The sequence below is a fragment of the Bombus pyrosoma genome, linkage group LG16 (genome assembly GCF_014825855.1).
Source record: "Bombus pyrosoma isolate SC7728 linkage group LG16, ASM1482585v1, whole genome shotgun sequence".
NCBI classification, from domain to species: domain Eukaryota; kingdom Metazoa; phylum Arthropoda; class Insecta; order Hymenoptera; family Apidae; genus Bombus; species Bombus pyrosoma.
In genome coordinates, this window is record NC_057785.1 from 3,760,080 (window position 1) to 3,779,075 (window position 18,996).

Here is an 18,996-nt window from a genome sequence, read left to right on the forward strand (position 1 = left end):
TATATCGAACTTGAACAATTATTCCAATAAAATAATTAAACTGACTAAATTTCACATTTTAAAATTTTAAAATTACAGTATCCTATCTACAATCAATACAATAAATATATAACAAACAATTATACAGTAAAGTTAAATAAACCAAACAAAAATAATTCGAAAGACTTTCCAGCGACAATTGCCAACAAAAATAGTAGACTATGAATTTATAGGAAATTTGAAAATGCAAAAATGCACAGTATGCAATATAAATGTATGTATAATTTACATAAATACATATATACAAAGTATAGTACCCTATATAGTAAAATCTAATAATTATCTCTAAAATAAAATCTCTATACCGTGTAAAATCTAATTAAAAGATAAAGCAATTTTCTATCTAGGTTCCATTTCCTTAGTCATATTTATAAAAATATGAATTTCCATAAACATCTCTAGTCTAATGATAAAAAATCAATTTCTTTCTTACTTCTAGGAACCCCACGCCCTTCGCTATATACGTTCCTGTCTGATGGCATCCTTCTCACTTTCTCCTACCCTGAATCGAATGGCGCCGTGCGTTCGTCCTTCTTCCTCGTTCCCGCGCAGTCTCCAACACTGAAAGCCTCGTCGTTTCTCCCTCTCTGTGGTCCTACCTGGCTTCCCTCTCCCGGTCGGTGGTCGATGGAGGGGCGCGGGTGAACGCGGTCGGACGACAGTCCTTCCGCGGATTGCGGATATTGTGTCGGGAAGCCTCGTGGTACGGTGTCCTTGCTATACCCGTGTTCCTGCGACGCACAGAGTGGAAGGCGAGTGGCATCCAGTTTTTCCACAGCGATAAACCAACTCGTGTCTTTTCGTCGGGACCTTCGAACCTTCTGGAGGACTGGAGAATCGTTTCACGGTCGCCGTCTCCTTGGTGCTACTCGTAGTTTGTTCTCGCGTTCTCTTCCTCACCGTACTTCCGACGTACGTACTTCGTGACACCGGTTGTAAGGTTATGTTCACTCCTGTCACATCCGCGTGCCGCTTCGTGCGACCGTACTTTTCTTTAGTGAGTCTGTCGCGAGATACAGTGTCACATTGTCGTTTTACGTAGTGTTTGTCGCCGTATATCGTTCGCGAGTGCTCGTCAGAGAAGTTTGTGACTTTGAGGGACACGTTTGGTCTCGAAGGAGGCGATTCACGAATGACGCTACCACGCCTGGAGTCTTTCTGCATTTCGGTAAGTGAAAATTTAAAGCTTAATATTGTTAAGAACGCTCCTCGTGGCGTCTAATGCTCGCGTGCCTAGACGCTGCGTATTTCGACACCCTTTCTCTTTCTCTTTCTCTCTCATCAGTGTTTCCCTCTTCCAGACGCGGGGAGATCGTTTCGAAAGATTTTTTTGCGTGCATGGTATTAACACGTTGACTGCCACGCGAATTTACGTACTTTGTTCTAGAAGTCGCAATAGACTGAAATATAGCACACTATAACGTTTAATTTTTGTAGAATATTCTATTAACGCCTTTTTCTGGTAACGCTATCGAAGTAATTCGCATTTGTAAAAATCTGTCCTCTTATCTTAATTGTCCTATAAAATGTAACAACATGGGTTACCAACGATGACCGTGACGATCAACGTGTTAGTGTATCGATGTTTCTATGTTTTGTTCTATCGCGAGATATTTGGGTTCTAATCCGATTCGAACCAAGTTACATTGTGTTGACTCGTATAAAATATCAACTTTAATCACGTAAATTGTGTTTTCCTTGACACGACGTTTGGTTAAACTAATTTCTAAATGAACGTGTGTATATAACGCGTCTGAATAACATTAATTAATTCCACCATTCTCAGATTTATAAACGGCATCGCGTTACAATTTAAAATTGCTCATTCAGCTTATTTATTTATTACATGAAAATTACACGAAAGATGTTGGATGTTTGAAGAAATTGAAATCAGTGAATGGAATTAAGGATTAAATGTTTTAATCCTTGAATCCTTCACGTGGCCATTTTTCGTATTTAATATTTCTATATTTCTATATCCACTGCATGCGTAGTGCATTCGTTGCACGTGCAATACAGCAAATTTCTATTTTTATCTACAACAAAACAGACACAGCGAGCTCATTAAGTCGAAACTCTATAGAAATAACATTTCGTATACTCCAGTCCAATAAATCCAATTGCACAAAATATCTCTCTAATCTATACAATAAGTTCTATTTATTTTAACCAAATTTTATTTCCATTATAAATATCCATCATCCTGTAGAAATCTTTTTCTTTAATCTAAAACATGAGAAATATAGATAAACCATAAACGAACGATTTTGGTGGCTGCATAGTGACAAAATGCAAAAGTGCGATAGCAGTCATTGACGCAGTCCAGTTACAAGGACTCTCGATTGAAATTCCATTGGTGTTTGTTCGAGCAGCTTAAACGCATTTAGCGTATTACATTTCTCAATAATATTCGAGTAGAAGATTGAAAAGGACGTGGCTTCTTGTCGTCGCGGGAACAGGGTGTGAACTGCCAGGTGAATTAGAGCGGACGATAAGCAGAGGCAGAGGATTGCCGTGGAGACGATGGCGAGGAAAAGCGGAAGTTCATCTCCGGTCTAACAGAGGGATGTGTAACGAAGTCAATCATCTTTGCTTGCTCGCTTGGCCCGGTCTCCTCGAGGCTTTGCTATTAATTAACTTTTCTGACAAGTTATTAGCGCGACGAGATCAAAGACGCCACGGTATTACTTGGTTCCGTAGCGTCGTCCTCTTTTCTTCTTTTTTTCTATTCGTCTCTCACTTTCGCCCCGCCTAAATCGTCGAACCGTGGCGCGTAATTAAGACGGCCATCGCGTGCCTAGGTGTACGCGTTAATTATCTTGTTTATAAAGCTTGGTTGGGAAACGGCGATAGCGAAGAATCGGAGCCAGCGTTAGAACAACCCACGCCCACTACCATGCGTGTCGAGAATTTTACGATACACCTGTAATCATGCGATAGCTAGCTACTCGTATTTAACGAGTGGAACGATACCAGTGCGTTTTCAATTTAGACTAACGGCGTAGATTCACGGCCAACTGTAAGGTTTACCGAATCAACGCCTGCGGGATCTTCCGTTTAGTAATTAACGCAATAATGAAATAAGAAGGCTTATAGCGCGCTCCAGTTTGAAACTTAAATATGAGGATTCGTTCTCAGCAATCGTTCTCAGCCTCATTAGTCCCAGAAGGGTTAATAGAATGTACATGAAATTGGCATTGCCCTATAATTACAAACTGTGGTACAAATTAGGAAAACGATGCGGACATTTAGACGAAAGATATATCAACTCCGGTGTTATAACTGATTGACTAATTTTATTAAATTATCTGCGCTTGGTTTTTCAAACTGGCATGCAGGAGGCATACGACATAGGCTACTCTTGATTCTTCTTGGCTGTACAGAAATTTACAATTCTACGAGAACCTTGCGATACCGTTCTGGCGCGAACGAACGCAACGCCAGCTCCTTGGAATTTGTCTACTCGGTGTTTTACTCTTTCCGTCGAGGAAATTCAATAATTTGGTCATCATTTTTAGCGCGCTAAGATTCAGCAAGGGATGAAAGAGCCTGTCTAATCTCTGGTTAAGCAGCTTACGAGGAAGAACGACTACGCGTGCATATGGTCGTCGTGGAGAGCCTGTTCCCGGTCGTCTTTGTGCGCCAGGGAATTGTTGCAGTGGCTTCTTTTGTCGAAAGTTCCCCGCTGGCTGTGACCACCTGCGCCCATCTCGATACCTGTTTCGGTGCATACGTTCTGCAGTGTCTCGCCTGCGTTTTCGTCTTCCTGCGACGATCTGCACCTGTCTTAACTTAGCAGTTCTCATGATCTGATTGATTCCTTCTCTGGCTGAAACGCCTATCCCTTGGCTGCAAAGTATACCATTCGCTGCTCTTAAGGTTTTGCATTTTTTTTTATTTGTTTAATAATTTACATTCACAATTTGTCCAATTTGGACATTTGGTAGAACTTTTTAGCTGTTTGATTATCATGTGGGTGGCTACCCCAGTAAACCCAGGGTAAAGGTTTTGTATTTGAGAAATATTTGAAGCCCCGACGAGTCGCCATCCTCCCTCGTGAGCATGTATTTTTACCTTTTATTTCCGCTACTTCTTCGTTATTTATTTACGAATTTATATTTGTAGGCGAATGAGTTCTTGGTAAATCGACAAGACCAAGGAGAGATTATTTCCCTCTGTCTTCCATCTCTCTTAGTATTTGCTTAGAATGGAGGTAGATGGACTGTTTTTGTTTCTGAAAAATTATTATAAAATTTATATATGCATAATTCTATTCTAAAAATTTGTTGGTAGAATATGAAAATATTCAGCTGTCGAATGTTTCTGTAACATTAGAAATCCAGCAAGTGGATCAGGAATTTGGGGTTTGATTAACGTTTGTTTATATGTGTTACATAATGTTTATTTATATATAATTCTATTCTAAAAATTTGTTGGTAGAATATGAAAATAAGTAGCTGTTGAATGTTTCTAATATTAGAAATCCAGCAAGTGGATCAGGAATTTGGGGTTTGATTAACGTTTGTTTATATGTGTTACATAATGTTTATATGTATATGTCGGAGATGGAAGGACACTGGAGCCTCCCGTTTGGAACTACGGGAAAAATCCCATAATATTGTAATCTAAATTCTACTATAGCCGTAATTAAACAATTGTCATTCAATCCGATTGTATTTGTTCGAGACTTGTGATAGTGGGATTGGGTTCGAGGTGACACAACTGGTCGCCGAACGTAGCCTCGGTCACGGGATGGACATTTTTCCTCGGAGATGTCGACATAATGGGACACACGTTGTATTAACAATCAAACTCCAAGCAGAGATTGCCTAGCAACGGCGATTGGAACCTTCTCGAAGCTTCGGACCAGTATATAACAGACGAACGCAATCGTAAAGGAAGGAAAAATTTCCATCAGTCTATTATTCGTGCGATCGCCTTGAAGAGTTACACATCGAGAAGTATATAAAGAGCGTCCCATTAAACGTGTTTGCGTGATAAAGTATTTTACGTTTAATACAAAGTTATCCTGTTGACCGTGGATTCGTTATCGAACCTAGAATCATTGTCACTAGCGTCTCGAGTATCTAATTACCACGGTTACTTGTCGATATCTGTAACAATCGCGTTTGCATTAGTCAATATCTTCTCTATTGCATAACGACAAAGTCTAACCATAACGAAGATTCGTTTCACGCCCTTTAACCCCAACCCTAATCATAATGGGAATCCGACATATAATTATATTCTAAAAATTTGTTGGTAGAATATGAAAATAAGCAGCCGTCGAATGTTTCTAATATCAGAAATCCAGTAAGTGAATCAGGAATTTTGGCTTTGGTTAACGTTTGTGAAAATTTGTGGTAAGGAGGAAGGTGGGAGAGATTCCTTTTAAATACTCGGATGGGTAGGTTTTGGATCATCTGTTATTGTTATACGACCAATTCACGTTTCCCTGGAGTCAGAGATAGTTCTGTATATCATGAATATTCAGCTTACATAACATCGTAATGGTAACATGGTAATCGGAAATTTTCTCCTCGTACATTCCATTCATATTATCGCCACTATCTGGGCTAGCGATTAAACTGTATCATTAAATTACTACATATTATTTCATTTTATACGAAACTGTCGCAACGTCGATGACGTGGTTGGTTCGTCGAGCCAAACGTTTCAAGCTTTTCTCAGCGAAAATAGAAATTCGAAGGCGAATGAAATTTTAATACGCGTTAACCACCGTCATCCGTTACCGTCGTACGTTAATTACTTACGGTTAATTACCTAAAGGTTGATATATTTTTAGCTCCAACAACGTCGATTAAACCACGCTTATTTTTCATCCAACGACTAAATTCATTAATAAATGAATATACTGAGTGCGGCAATTTATGAAAAAATAGGAACAATATACGTAACAAAATTTTGTCATTTAATTACTCACATCCAGTGGTTAATTAGCCACATTTATCAAGTATACTCAATTTTCTCGTAAACTAAGCGGAGAATGAAAAACTTCTTATTCCATTGGCTTGGCAACTAGTTGCCAACCATTTCCTTCTTATTCTCCTACAAGGAATCGTGCGCCGTGCACTTTTGCATATTATTCGACCATATACTGTACGTTTAGTCTCATAAATTATTCGATTTAAATTACCACATTTATCGTCACAAGTAGAGTTGTTAATTAACGAAAATAAATGTACAAAGACACAGAGGAAAGTAACGAAACGAGGAGCCAAACTGAAAATGCGATTCTCTTCGAATTATAAAGTAGAAATCGCGATAACTAACTGTTCTATGACTTGTTAATAAGATTGTATATCATCTTGAAACACTCGAGAGACCATTTCCTGCGGGACGTGGGATTCGTCGAGGCGCAGCAGCTGCTACAGTCGGTCGGTTTGCTCGTGGAACTTTCCGTTGGGCGAACGTGCACAAGCAGAGCGCAGGGTAAAATAAAATGTAATATCGTCCCGCCAATGTTAACACGCGGCGTTTGTTTTGAAACGCGCGTGCACGTGGTCCGGCTGCTTACGCTCTCGCGCTTAGAAACTGGATTCTCGCGCGTGCAATGGAGAAAGAGGAGCGGCGTGGCTGTGTCGGCGAGAACGAGACGAGCTGCTCATTGATGAGAGCGAGAGCTGGCGTTGGTGAAACGAAGAAAGAATCTCGCTGCGTGGGAATATAGTATTGATCAGAAGTTTGAGGCCACGTTCAACGAACAGGCCACAGATATTTTTGTAACGGTTCAGCGATCCCAGCTATCGTTCCACAGGAGACAGAAAGATTATTGTATTTTTTGGTCGAACGAATTAGGAGTTAAAAAAGGTAGGTAAAAGGCTGCTTTTGGTATTCTTTCTTTTTATCTTTCAAACCACCGAGTCATCCGTCTCGTTACATTCTTTTACAGTGCAACTACCGATAGTTAACGCGAAGCTATTTCAACCAAAACCAGTGAAAATGACTGGTCTTTAAAAAATAGAATATTTTTATACCGGCAGACGAGTCTCGCGACAGTTGCAGGAAAACGTAATGTCGAGCGATCGTTGTTGGAGAGATTGTACGTATTGGTTTGGCAACTAAGTGATTGCGGATTTTCTCATTAGGTGGTATTGACAGAATCCGCAATCACTTAGTTGCCAAGCCGATACTTTGCAACTTGGGGATTGCGTTAGTTTCGGCAGATTTTGCACGGATCTTTGCTACCTGATTCGCGGATTTCTTTGAAACCACGAACGTACACTTATTTCGTTAATCGCACACTTAATTCCACGTTTCGTTGAAAGTAAAAAAGAAACTGGCCTTTAGGAAGCTTTCATCGCGCTAAGGAAGCCGCCTTATTCGCACGACGCTGCAATTGAAATTACATTTAGCGGCTAATTAACACTGCAACTACCGGTATTTAACGCGAAGCTATTTCTACCAAAACCAGTGAAAATGACTGGTTTAAAAAACACCTAATAATAGAATATTCGTATATTTATTGATTTATTACCTTCTTACGGAAGGAATTTCATGTTATGTAGCACATTTTTGCTATTGTTAATCCATCTGGGATCCCTGAACGGGGGTTGACACATTTATAAAATTGCAGAACCAGTCGTTTTCACTGCTGTGCTATTTCTAGCGATCCAGCGATCGATCCGGAATTTTCCTGATAACTGATATCGTCGTATCGAATGATACGCGGTAAAAATTGCAAAAACGTGTGGCAAGTTGTAGAAAACGAGGAAACTGGTTAATTGAAGTTCGATAAACAGATTGCAGCACCCTTTTACACTTGGACAAGTACCAGTCATTTTCACTGCTATTGGTATATGTAGCCTGGATACAAAATTATTTTCAGTTGGAATACACGAAAAACAAAATAAAATTCGTTATATTATTCTTTTAGTTATCGTTGCGAAAGTCATTGTACCATCGCGGAAAAAAATATAACACGAAGTGGGAATTTTAAAATAAAATTGTAAAGCCAGTCAGTTTCACTGGTGTGGTAGTTCTAGTGTTAATCGATGTTAATTTCGTTCTTTGTTGTCATGTTGCCTCTGTACTCTGCATTCTTTTTGACTATTTAGCTCTTTAATTTCTAATTCGCCCTGAACCTTCGAGAGTCTCGTCACTTTCGACGAAAGTTTTACTTTTAAAATTATTCCGCCATCGGTCGATGAGATGATCCTGCGGGATGAGAAAATAACGTTGTAAGGCGCGTTTACCGTCCATTACACGTTTCATATGTTGCGATTTGGACGAGAAAGCACAGAATATGGCCTGGTCCAGAACGCAGTCTTTCTACGTAGACTGTTTCCCTTGGAAAATTTGTTAATCGATCGTGTACTCGTTGCGAACTCATTTTATCAGTTGCTGGAAACACCATGTGAAAAACGATCGTACTAAAATCTCTACCTCGTTGAAACAATTATTACCAACTCTTTCACAGTCTGATAAAATGTCGAGGAATTCAGAATGAACGGTCTGGTAGAAAAAAATGTGTGCTTTTATCTTTTTGTAAAAAATTAGTATTGCCAATTACATTATGCTCGATAATATTTCACACGTAACATTTATATCGTAGTAGGATGTTTCTCGAGCTACGATGCAAAAGGATTATAAGGCGCCCCATGTTATCAGAAAATGATAAAACATATGTCCGTGTTATTTTTAATGACATACGCAGGCACGTGGTTCATTGGAAGATTCTTTTTCTTGGAAGCTTCTTAATAAGATGTTCACGGTAGAGCAAAATTCTTCAAAGAGGAAATCGATTGGTGAAAGAAACGTTGGACGACCAAACCCTTTTATTTTTTTTCTTGTCGCAGACAGTCATTAGGCAATTTACAGGAGCGTCTGGGTCTAGCCAGAGCGTGAATAGATAATCACACGCACACAGTGCTGCTTCATTAAATTGGATTCATGCACGAGCACGTATCCTCTGGCGTTAATTCATCTTATTTCGCTTTAGCCAGTTTTTCCATCCTCTTTTAACGACGACAGACGGTCATCGAGTGTCGTTGCCAAGTCACATATCGCCGACCCAGCTGGAATAACATCCGCGAGATCCTCGTTTCTTGCTATTTTACACGTGGACAAGTTACATTTAAAGAGCAGTCCCTAAGTATAGAGTCGAGGGCATCGCCTAATTAACAATGACGTCAGGTCAACATTGGTATGTTCACGCTATTACGTATGTAGATAGGAAATGTAAATATAAAAGTAACTGTTCGTGCTGCAATTTGGTTATTGATAGGCTGCGAATATTTATGCAAATTTGTATATTTGTGTGGGCAGCAGTCAAAGAGTAGAAGCTACGCAGAGATCAGTTCTGCTTACTCAGTATCGCAACTGATAGTGTATTTTGAATATTTCTGAATATTTTTTCCGATTGCCTGCAAGAGGCTGAAGGCACGATCCAAACAATTGTATGGACAATTCAATGTGGGTATTTGCATATTTATGCAAATTCTTATTTTTGTAAATACACCTAAAGCAGTAGGAACTAGGCAGAGATTGGTGGCTTCTACCATACCTTGGATATTCTGACAAGTTTCTTCAGGTATCTACCCTAGCTTTAAGGTACATTGCAAACAGTATCCATTAGTGGACAATACAATTTTATTTACATTTATGCACATTCATATATTTGTGAACACACTTGAAACAGTAGGAACTAGGCAGAGACTGGTAGCTTCTACCATACCTTGGATATTCTGACAAATTTCTTCAGATATCTACCCTAGCTTTAAGGTACATTGCAAACAGTATCCATTTGTGGACAATTCAATGTTGGTGGATATTTATGCAAATTGTTATTTGTGTAAATACACCTAAGCAGTAGAAACTAGGCAGAGACTGGTAGCTTCTACCATATCTTGGATATTCTGACAAATTTCTTCAGGTATTTACATTAGCTTTAAGCTTTAGCATCAGCTTTACATTGCAAAAAGTACCCATGCATGGACAATTCAATTTTATTTATATTTATGAAAATTCATCTATTTGTGAACACACCTAAAGCAGTAGGAACTAGGCAGAGACTGGTAGCTTCTACCATACCTTGGATATTCTGACAAATTTCTTCATGTATCTACCCTAGCTTTAAGGTACATTGCAAACAGTATCCATTAGTGGACAATTCAATGTTGGTGGATATTTATGCAAATTGTTATTTGTGTAAATACACCTAAAGCAGTAGGAACCAGGTAGAGATTAATAGCTTCTACCATACCTTGGATATTCTGACAAATTTCTTCATGTATCTACCCTAGTTTTAAGCTTTAGCATCAGCTTTACATTGCAAAAAGTACCCATGCATGGACAATTCAATTTTATTTATATTTATGAAAATTCATCTATTTGTGAACACACCTGAAGCAGTAGGAACTAGGCAGAGACTGGTAGCTTCTACCATATCTTGGATATTCTGACAAATTTCTTCATGTATCTACCCTAGCTTTAAGGTACATTCCAAACAGTATCCATTTGTGGACAATTCAATGTTGGTGGATATTTATGCAAATTGTTTTTTGTGTAAATACACCTAAGCAGTAGGAACCAGGCAGAGATTGATAGCTTCTACCATATCTTGGATATTCTGAGAAATTTCTTCAGGTATTTACATTAGCTTTAAGCTTTAGCATCAGCTTTACATTGCAAAAAGTACCCATGCATGGACAATTCAATTTTATTTACATTTATACACATTCATATATTTGTGAACACACTTGAAACAGTAGGAACTAGGCAGACTGGTAGCTTCTACCATGTCTTGGATATTCTGACAAATTTCTTCAGATATCTATCCTAGCTTTAAGGTACATTGCAAACAGTATCCATTCGTGGACAATTCAATGTTGGTGGATATTTATGCAAATTGTTATTTGTGTAAACACACCTAAGTAGTAAGTACTAGGCAGAGACTGGTAGCTTCTACCATATCAATTTCTTCAGGTATCTACACTGAGCTTAAAGTACACTGCAGTTCAATGTTGGTGGATATTCATGCACATTCCTATTTTTCTAAATACATCTAAACAAACAGCAACTAAACAGAAATTAGTAACTGGTACTACACTTTGGATATTTTTTACAAGCTTCCTACCTGTACCAGGTTTAAGGTACAATGCAAACAGTATCGTTACCTGGACGATTGAACGTTGGTTTCCTGATATTGCTGTTAACTGTGCGACAGCCTTTAGTCCAGAAACAAGGAAGACTCGATTGCATCCGCCTTTCGAAATTCCTGTGCCTGTTCGCGATTTTCCTGGCTCGGCTAATTGTTTTAAACAGGAGATGACGAAGAACGATTAGACGTTGAAGATCGCCCCGACTAAATCGGATCGCGAGGACAATAATTTCGAGATGAGAGTGGCGTCGTGTAATCTCGAAACGTTTAATTTCACCGGCCCGCCGTTAAAACGATCCGGTTCTCGCGGCTGAAAATAACGAGATCTTTAATTGTCCCGTCTAACGAGAGGCTGCTGGCTGCTACCGCGTAGTTGTGCGTTACGCTTCCTCCTCCAGCCACTCTCCTCCTTCGTTTCGCTTCGTTTCGCCGCTGCAAAATTACAAACAGAATTACGCTTCGCAAAAATTGATAGAAGTTAAAGTGGATTTAAGAGACTGTTGAAAACTGTTTTCGGTGCGGAGTTCGCCTTCTTGGTTACTCGAGATTCGAGTACGTTCGTCGATCAGCTGAAAGTTGGCGATATTAACTATTCAGGATTCAGATAAATAATTTGCCTTTTAATTTGCCCTCGTATTTCCTCGTTAAGTGGTTGCTTTTTTTGCCAAATTTGCGATCGAATTTTTGCAAGCTTTTTATGGCTCAGGAAGTATAAATATTTTTCGAAATCGGAACTCGTCCATCGACGTTTCACCGGGTAAGATCGTCGAGTCACAAACTTTAGGATTTTGTTAATTAATTCAAATTAATAAATAACTTTGCCTGGCTTCGTGATCGCTGCCTATTTCTTCCCTAAATCTCTTCTTGCTTCTTATTTCGCAACTTTTCTCGATATTATCCTATTTCATATATATATTTAACCATACGCAACAGTGGAAAAACGCTGAAACAAATGGAAATAAAAATATATGGACGTTTTACGCTCGGGGAAGATGGAAAAATCCAATTGAAAATTAATCGAAGAAGGAGAAGGCGAGGTTCACGCATGATAAAGCGAGAATTAAATTTGAAAATTCAAATTAAAATTAGTTAATTAAACGCTGACCCTACTACGAAAACACTGGTTGCATTTGAATTTTTCTGAAATTTATCACGCGTACAAATTCAGCAACCTGGTTCGAGGCACGCAGAGTACCTCGCTGGCATAATTAGGCAATCGATCGCAGGTGAAAGCGATTTCGTTCTTCGCCTGTGGGGATGTTCAAGATGATAGATAAACTGATTCCCCTTGGTATTTCCAGTTCTGCCCTGTTTCTCTCCCAGTTATTTACATTCCATTTACATTCTCCTCGTCGCGTTTTTATTTTCACCCGGTGAAATTTCAAAGAATGTCCCTTGCTACGCTGAAAGCGTAACGATAGTTGGACAGCAGACTGCAGTTTCAACGGGGAGGTCCAAGGATGGCGATTATCGCGAGAGAGGCAAGAGAGCACATTCTCCACGTCGGCGTTTAAAATTCCTCCGGCCAACGATCCGATGCCGAAGGTCGATTAGACCCGGTCGTCCTTGTCCGCTGGACCATTCCAGCCGGCTCGTTCTCGTTGCCGAAAGGGAGCCTGGTCTTCCATTTCCGGGTGGGTCGAAAATTAGCTTTCTTCCTGATTCCTTGATCCTTGAACCGGGTCGAATAAACGTCCCTACAGGGAAATGTCTGTGTCTACGATGTAGCTACCTCGCAGCGTTGCTAAAATTCTAGAGTTTGCGCGCCAGCCACATGGACCAGTAAATTGTCAAAAGCTACGAGAAGATAAGCTCGCGAAGCTTCAATCTCGCGTTATTATATTGCTGTGTGCGTTCTGAAGAATATTTATTTATTTATTTATTTATTTAGGATAAACCCTTTGAGTAAACACAGAGGACAGAAGAAGAAGAAAGAAAGTAGAAAAGAGTAGGAGATGTATGTGTACAAAAGAAAAGAAGGAAAAGGATGAGAATACTTTGTGCAGTAATTGAAGTGACATCATTCTGTATGAGAAAACGTTCGATTTCTTCCACTAATGTGGTGAAAATTCATCGGGAAAGGAATTTTATTCGTAGAAAAACGTGTGTGTGTCTTAGTCGTAGAGAGAACCGTGTCTGTCATTCGTTTGAATCTTCAAGCGCCGTAGGTGGCAAACGTATTCGTCGTTGGCACTAATCTTACCAGGCTCGATGAGATGAAACGACTGGTTTCAAAATTTCATTTAAAACTGTAGGTAATAAAACTTTATGTAAATTCTCATATTAACAAAAATTGAGGGATTGAAAGGAAGAATTTGATTGAAATGCAAAGGATATGTTTTCTCAAGACGCGTTTTCTATCTTTGTTACACGAGAGTATTTCATAACGTTGCCATAAAATTGCTGATATTTCAACGTCTATCGGTTAGTGACACTCGCATCGTTTTATACAGAGGCGATTTACCAAGCTGGCGTTGCCTCTTAACGCTAACATAGCTGTTGAGAATTGTGGTTCTTAATTGCTGAAATAAAAGTAAAGGAACACTCAGGTTACACTTAGAATTCATATTAAAATAGTTTTAGATTTATCTAATATAGGATTGACAAGATATTCGTGGATACATATTTGCACGCGTCTCACACCATCTTCCATACTACACTGCCAACGGGACAGTTGCATTCTTCTGTCTTACGAGACGCTATGCACACACATACTTGCATACATTCATATTTGCATACGTGTGTCACTATTACGCGGCCAATCTAGTCTAGCACACAAAATTATACATATCTCATAATAATAGCAATTATTTATGTTTATAATTACTATATTAGAATTATTGGAAAATATGGAAATGAAAATTGCTCTTAGATTCTACGCTATGATAGTGCCATTTGCTTAAAAGGAGAAACATTTTTTCATTTGCCACGTAAATAAACCAGAGTCGCTACAATCGAAGATACTGAGAACAATAGTCAACATCCCATGGTATGTCAGAAACGAGGATATACGCAAAGACTTAAAAATACCAACGGTGAAAGAAGAAATCGGCAGGTACGTAAAAAAGTACAAGGAAAGAACGGCAACACATCCAAACCAGCTGGCTGCTGAGGCGAGCGAAACTCTCACAGAAAGAAGACTAAAAAGAGAACACCCCACTGACCTCATTAAAGAAATAAAATAGACAAACTCGAAGATGGTATCCCTCTGGGGTTAGCCATCCACATGTTATTTAGCAATTGAGTTAAAAAAATTTAGCAAATGTTCAGCTGGACAAATTGTAAAGTACAAATTAAATAATAAGAAAAGAAGAAAAAAATAATTACAAGACTAAAAAGATCACCCCACTGGCAAGCTCGAAGATGGTATCCCTCTGGGGTTAGCCATCCACAAGTTATTTAGCAATTAAGTTAGGAAAATTTACCAAATGTCCAGCTGGACAAATTGTAAAGTACAAATTAAATAATAAGAAAAGAAGAAAAAAATAATTACAAGACTAAAAAGACCACCCCACTGGCAAGCTCGAAGATGGTATCCCTCTGGGGTTAGCCATCCACATGTTATTTAGCAATTGAGTTAGGAAAATTTACCAAATGTCCAGCTGGACAAATTGTAAAGTACAAATTAAATAATAAGAAAAGAAGAAAAAAATAATTACAAGACTAAAAAGACCACCCCACTGGCAAGCTCGAAGATGGTATCCCTCTGGGGTTAGCCATCCACATGTTATTTAGCAATTGAGTTAGGAAAATTTGCCAAATGTCCAGTTGGACAAATTGTAAAGTACAAATTAAATAATAAAAAAAGAAGAAAAAATAGTTACAAGACTAAAAAGACCACCCCACTGGCAAGCTCGAAGGTGGTATTTCTCTGGGGTTAGCCATCCACATGTTATTTAGCAATTGAGTTAGGAAAATTTGCCAAATGTCCAGCTGGACAAATTGTAAAGTACAAATTAAGTAATAAAAAAAGAAGAAAAAATAGTTACAAGACTAAAAAGACCACCCCACTGGCAAGCTCGAAGATGGTATCCCTCTGGGGTTAGCCATCCACAAGTTATTTAGCAATTGAGTTAGGAAAATTTGCCAAATGTCCAGCTGGACAAATTGTAAAGTACAAATTAAGTAATAAAAAAAGAAGAAAAAATAGTTACAAGACTAAAAAGACCACCCCACTGGCAAGCTCAAAGGTGGTATTTCTCTGGGGTTAGCCATCCACAAGTTATTTAGCAATTAAGTTACGAAAATTTGCCAAATGTCCAGCTGGTCAAATTGTAAAGTACAAATTAAATAATAAAAAAAGAACAAAAATAATTACAAGACTAAAAAGAAAACACCCTACTGACCCCACTAAAGAAATAAAATAGTCAAACTCGAAGATGGTATCCCTCTGGGGTTAGCCATCCACATGTTATTTAGCAATCGAGTTAGAAAAATTTAGCAAATGTCCAGCCGGACAAATTGTAAAGTAGAAATGAAATAATAAAAAATTCATTTCTACGCTCACAACAAGTCGTCCGCGTGAAATCTCGCAATCGAGTTTAAGACCTGGCAGCCATCCGAATCTTAGCTTTCAGAGTTGAGGGATTGGTATCTGGCGACTATACCAGGCAACCCCGAGGCTCGATTTTTAGAACCGTGGATTTACGATCTCGTGACTGAAGCTTGGTTGTTGCGGCTTCGACTCTGGAGGAGTCGTTGCCGGCGGATATCATCGAGATATCGCCTAGCAACGAAAGCTGATAGCTGGTAGCGAATCGATAGTCGGGCCTGTAACGCAATATATTCGATGGCACTCCTCGGCCTATGCTTGCTCTATCATTTAGCCTGTCTCTCTCTCTCTCTCTTTCTCTCTGTCTCTCTCTTTCTCTGTCCCTCGTTGTCGATCACTCCCTCAGCCTCTCTCCGTACACTCTGCTGGCTCCATGTACATCCTCTACCCTTGGGTAAATACATTTATTCTGACGCACGCGTGCGCGCATTAGACAGGCGTACGTGTGCGTGCACGCATGCAAATTGGCGCGTTTGGCGCGTAGGCGCGAAAAGTCATCCGTGGCGCCACTCGAAAATTCCCTTCTTCGATTTAGCTCTTTTTATCTTCCCGTGTTTTCTCGGTTCAAATTACTCGGCTTTTCAGATCGCGCACGACAGACGAGTCTCGCGACAGTTGCAGGAAAACGTAATGTCGAGCGATCGTTGTTGGAAAGATTGTACGTATTGGTTTGGCAACTAAGTGATTGCGGATTTTCTCATTAGGTGGTATTGACAAAATCCGCAATCACATAGTTGCCAAGCCGATACTTCGTAACTTGGGGATTGCGTTAGTTTCGGCAGATCTTGCACGGATCTTTGCTACCTGGTTCGCGGACTTCTTTTAAACCACGATCGTACACTTATTTCGTTAATCGCACACTTAATTCCACGTTTCGTTGAAAGTAAAAAAGAAACTGGCCTTTAGGAAGCTTTCATCGCGCTAAGGAAGGCGCGTTTATCTACAGTTAAAAGATTAATCGAAAAGCAAGGAGGCTCTAGAAACGACCGAACATAGTCTGACAAACGTTTAACCTGAATCATGAAATCTGAAAAGCATTTGGCTACGAACGTTTCTACAGAGAGCGGTAACTTGGATGGACCGTGGGATTTTTCTAAAAATCGCTAGAAAAATGCCAAGTAATAGAGACGCGGTCGATTCAGAGGAAATCCCTCGCTGAATTCGGTATTTTACCAGGCGCAGGATTTTATAATTGACAAAATATATCTGGCGTCGAACGCATTTTACGAAGGGCCATTTGCGCCCGGGGAATTTACCGTGCTGTTTGGGGGCCAGACGAATGGCCGCAATCTGGAAAATAAACAGCTGGCGCGGCCAGCGAACGCCATCGACCAGCTCGTACATTTATTCTTCGAAAGGCGCAAGAATGCGTTTCCCTTCTCGTTGTCCTCGATTCTTATCCGACTCTTGCGTTTTCCGCTTGTTTCGTCGCGGTTTCCGTTTCCAGATTACACCGATTCCCAATCGCCTCTCTTCACTCGTCTATTTTTCGAACAGAAAAGGGAACGATGTGTGTCGCCTTCAACGAAAATAAAACGTCTAGGAAACGAAGTTATGGTCGCGTGTAAATTCCCGTTCGCGATACGTCTCCTCTTCTCTATCATCGCGATATGTAGCGAGCTTTGGAGCAATAGCTTCCATCTCGGACAGAAATGTCGTAGGGAGGAATGGCCGTTGGAAAATAAGACGAGTTCACGTTTATTGATCATTCGTATCTTGCAGCCGCTGTTTGTTAACGTTTTACGTCGTACGGGGAATTGGTTTTCGCGCGATCGCTAATCTCAGGTGCCTGCAGCGCAATCGCTCCAGCTTTTCCCATTTTTGCCTGTCGTTGGACGATGGAAATGGCGATTGGTGTTGCAATCTCAATTCTTAGGACGATACATTTACACGTTAATATTAGGTTGTCCGGAAAGTGTCTTTCTTTTACAGACGCATCTTTTACGTCTTTATGAAAACATGAAACTTAATCTGTCGAACTTTGTCATCTTTATTTTGATAGAACAAAATGGATCGTACGTAGTTCGATAAAATAAAATAAAACGGGAAATGTTACTCATCCATTGTTTCCTAATAGAACGAAAGAAACTTTTCGGACCACCTAATATATTATAACACAGATACGTAATACATAAGCAACACGGTAAATGAGTAGTAGCGTGCCGTGAGGCATTTGAAGTCACCTCGAGCATGATTTCTAAAATCACGAAGAAACTTTCGAAAGATTCGATAAGCCTTGGTAGATAAAGCTCGAGTCATGGTAGATGTTAACTCTGAAAAATTTGATAAGTCACGAAATTCCTGAAAAATATCACGGTCTTGAAAGATTGCGTAGTATGCGATTCCGAGCTGTCTAATGCTTCATCGGGCGAGAAAATGGGAGGTTTTGGCTGGCAATATACTTGACGGGTTAATCGCGAGCGTAGGACACGCCGAGGCCTGTGCAGAAATCGCCGTTAAATGCGTTTCCAGGCGTCCTGTTTATCGCGATTATCAGGCGCCTGGTTCGTAAAAACGACAGTCGGTATTTTAAATTACGGTGATGCCGCGATAAGCCATTATTTCGGAATCATGAGGGAAATTACGCGTTTTATCGAGGCCGTTTTCCACGACGTTTAAGACCGACAGGAATTCCTTACATCGCTGAATATTTATCACTCGTCCGAGCGAAATTTAATTAAAGTCTGGCTCGCTCGCCAACGTCGCGAGACACTTGGGCCTGGCTCGTCCCTTCTCCCACTTTATTCTCCAAGAATTTTATTCCTCCAACCGGGACAAAGATCTGTTTATCGCGTTGAAATTTGTCCTCGCCGGTTTCACTAGATTTTGTTCAAGGTTTCGTTAATTCTACTCGACGTCCACTCGAATGTAGTTACGTGACGTGGATCTAATATCGAAGCCTGTTTCAGATACCTAACACTGCTCAGTTTATCTATTCGATGTTTCTTCAACGTTTACTTAGTTCTATTTACATCATTTAACTCTGCTCAGTGTCTACTCAGTTCTATTCGAGGTCTACTCAATTCTACTCCATGTCTATTAAGTTTAGAGTACTCAGATTACTCGGTTGTGCATATCTACTCGGTTCTACTCGGTACTACTCTGTATTACTCCGACCTATTCGTTCCATTCAACGTCTATTCTCCATTTCTGCTGATATTTCTATCGTTGGATGATCACTCGAATCTTCGGACAAAATTTAAAATTCTACGTATTTAAGATTCTCGAAAGTATTGATAAATTTCGATAAATAAAATTCTTCTAAGGTCGTTCGGTTTAACTT

The 18,996-nt window shown here is 39.7% G+C and overlaps 1 protein-coding gene across 2 annotated transcripts in view; it reads left to right on the top strand.

Moving 5' to 3' along the window:
• Window positions 1-692: 692 nt before the first annotated feature.
• The window catches only part of LOC122576376 (alpha-mannosidase 2), a 174,661-nt gene continuing 156,357 nt past the window's right edge, over window positions 693-18,996 (top strand). Inside the window, exon 1 of one of the 2 annotated variants that reach the window (XM_043746566.1) lies at window positions 693-1,207. The gene's annotated coding sequence lies outside the window, so the exon portion shown is untranslated. Of the gene's footprint in view, window positions 1,208-6,846; window positions 6,871-18,996 lie in introns of those variants that run through there. The other variant, XM_043746569.1, reaches the window with a different exon arrangement.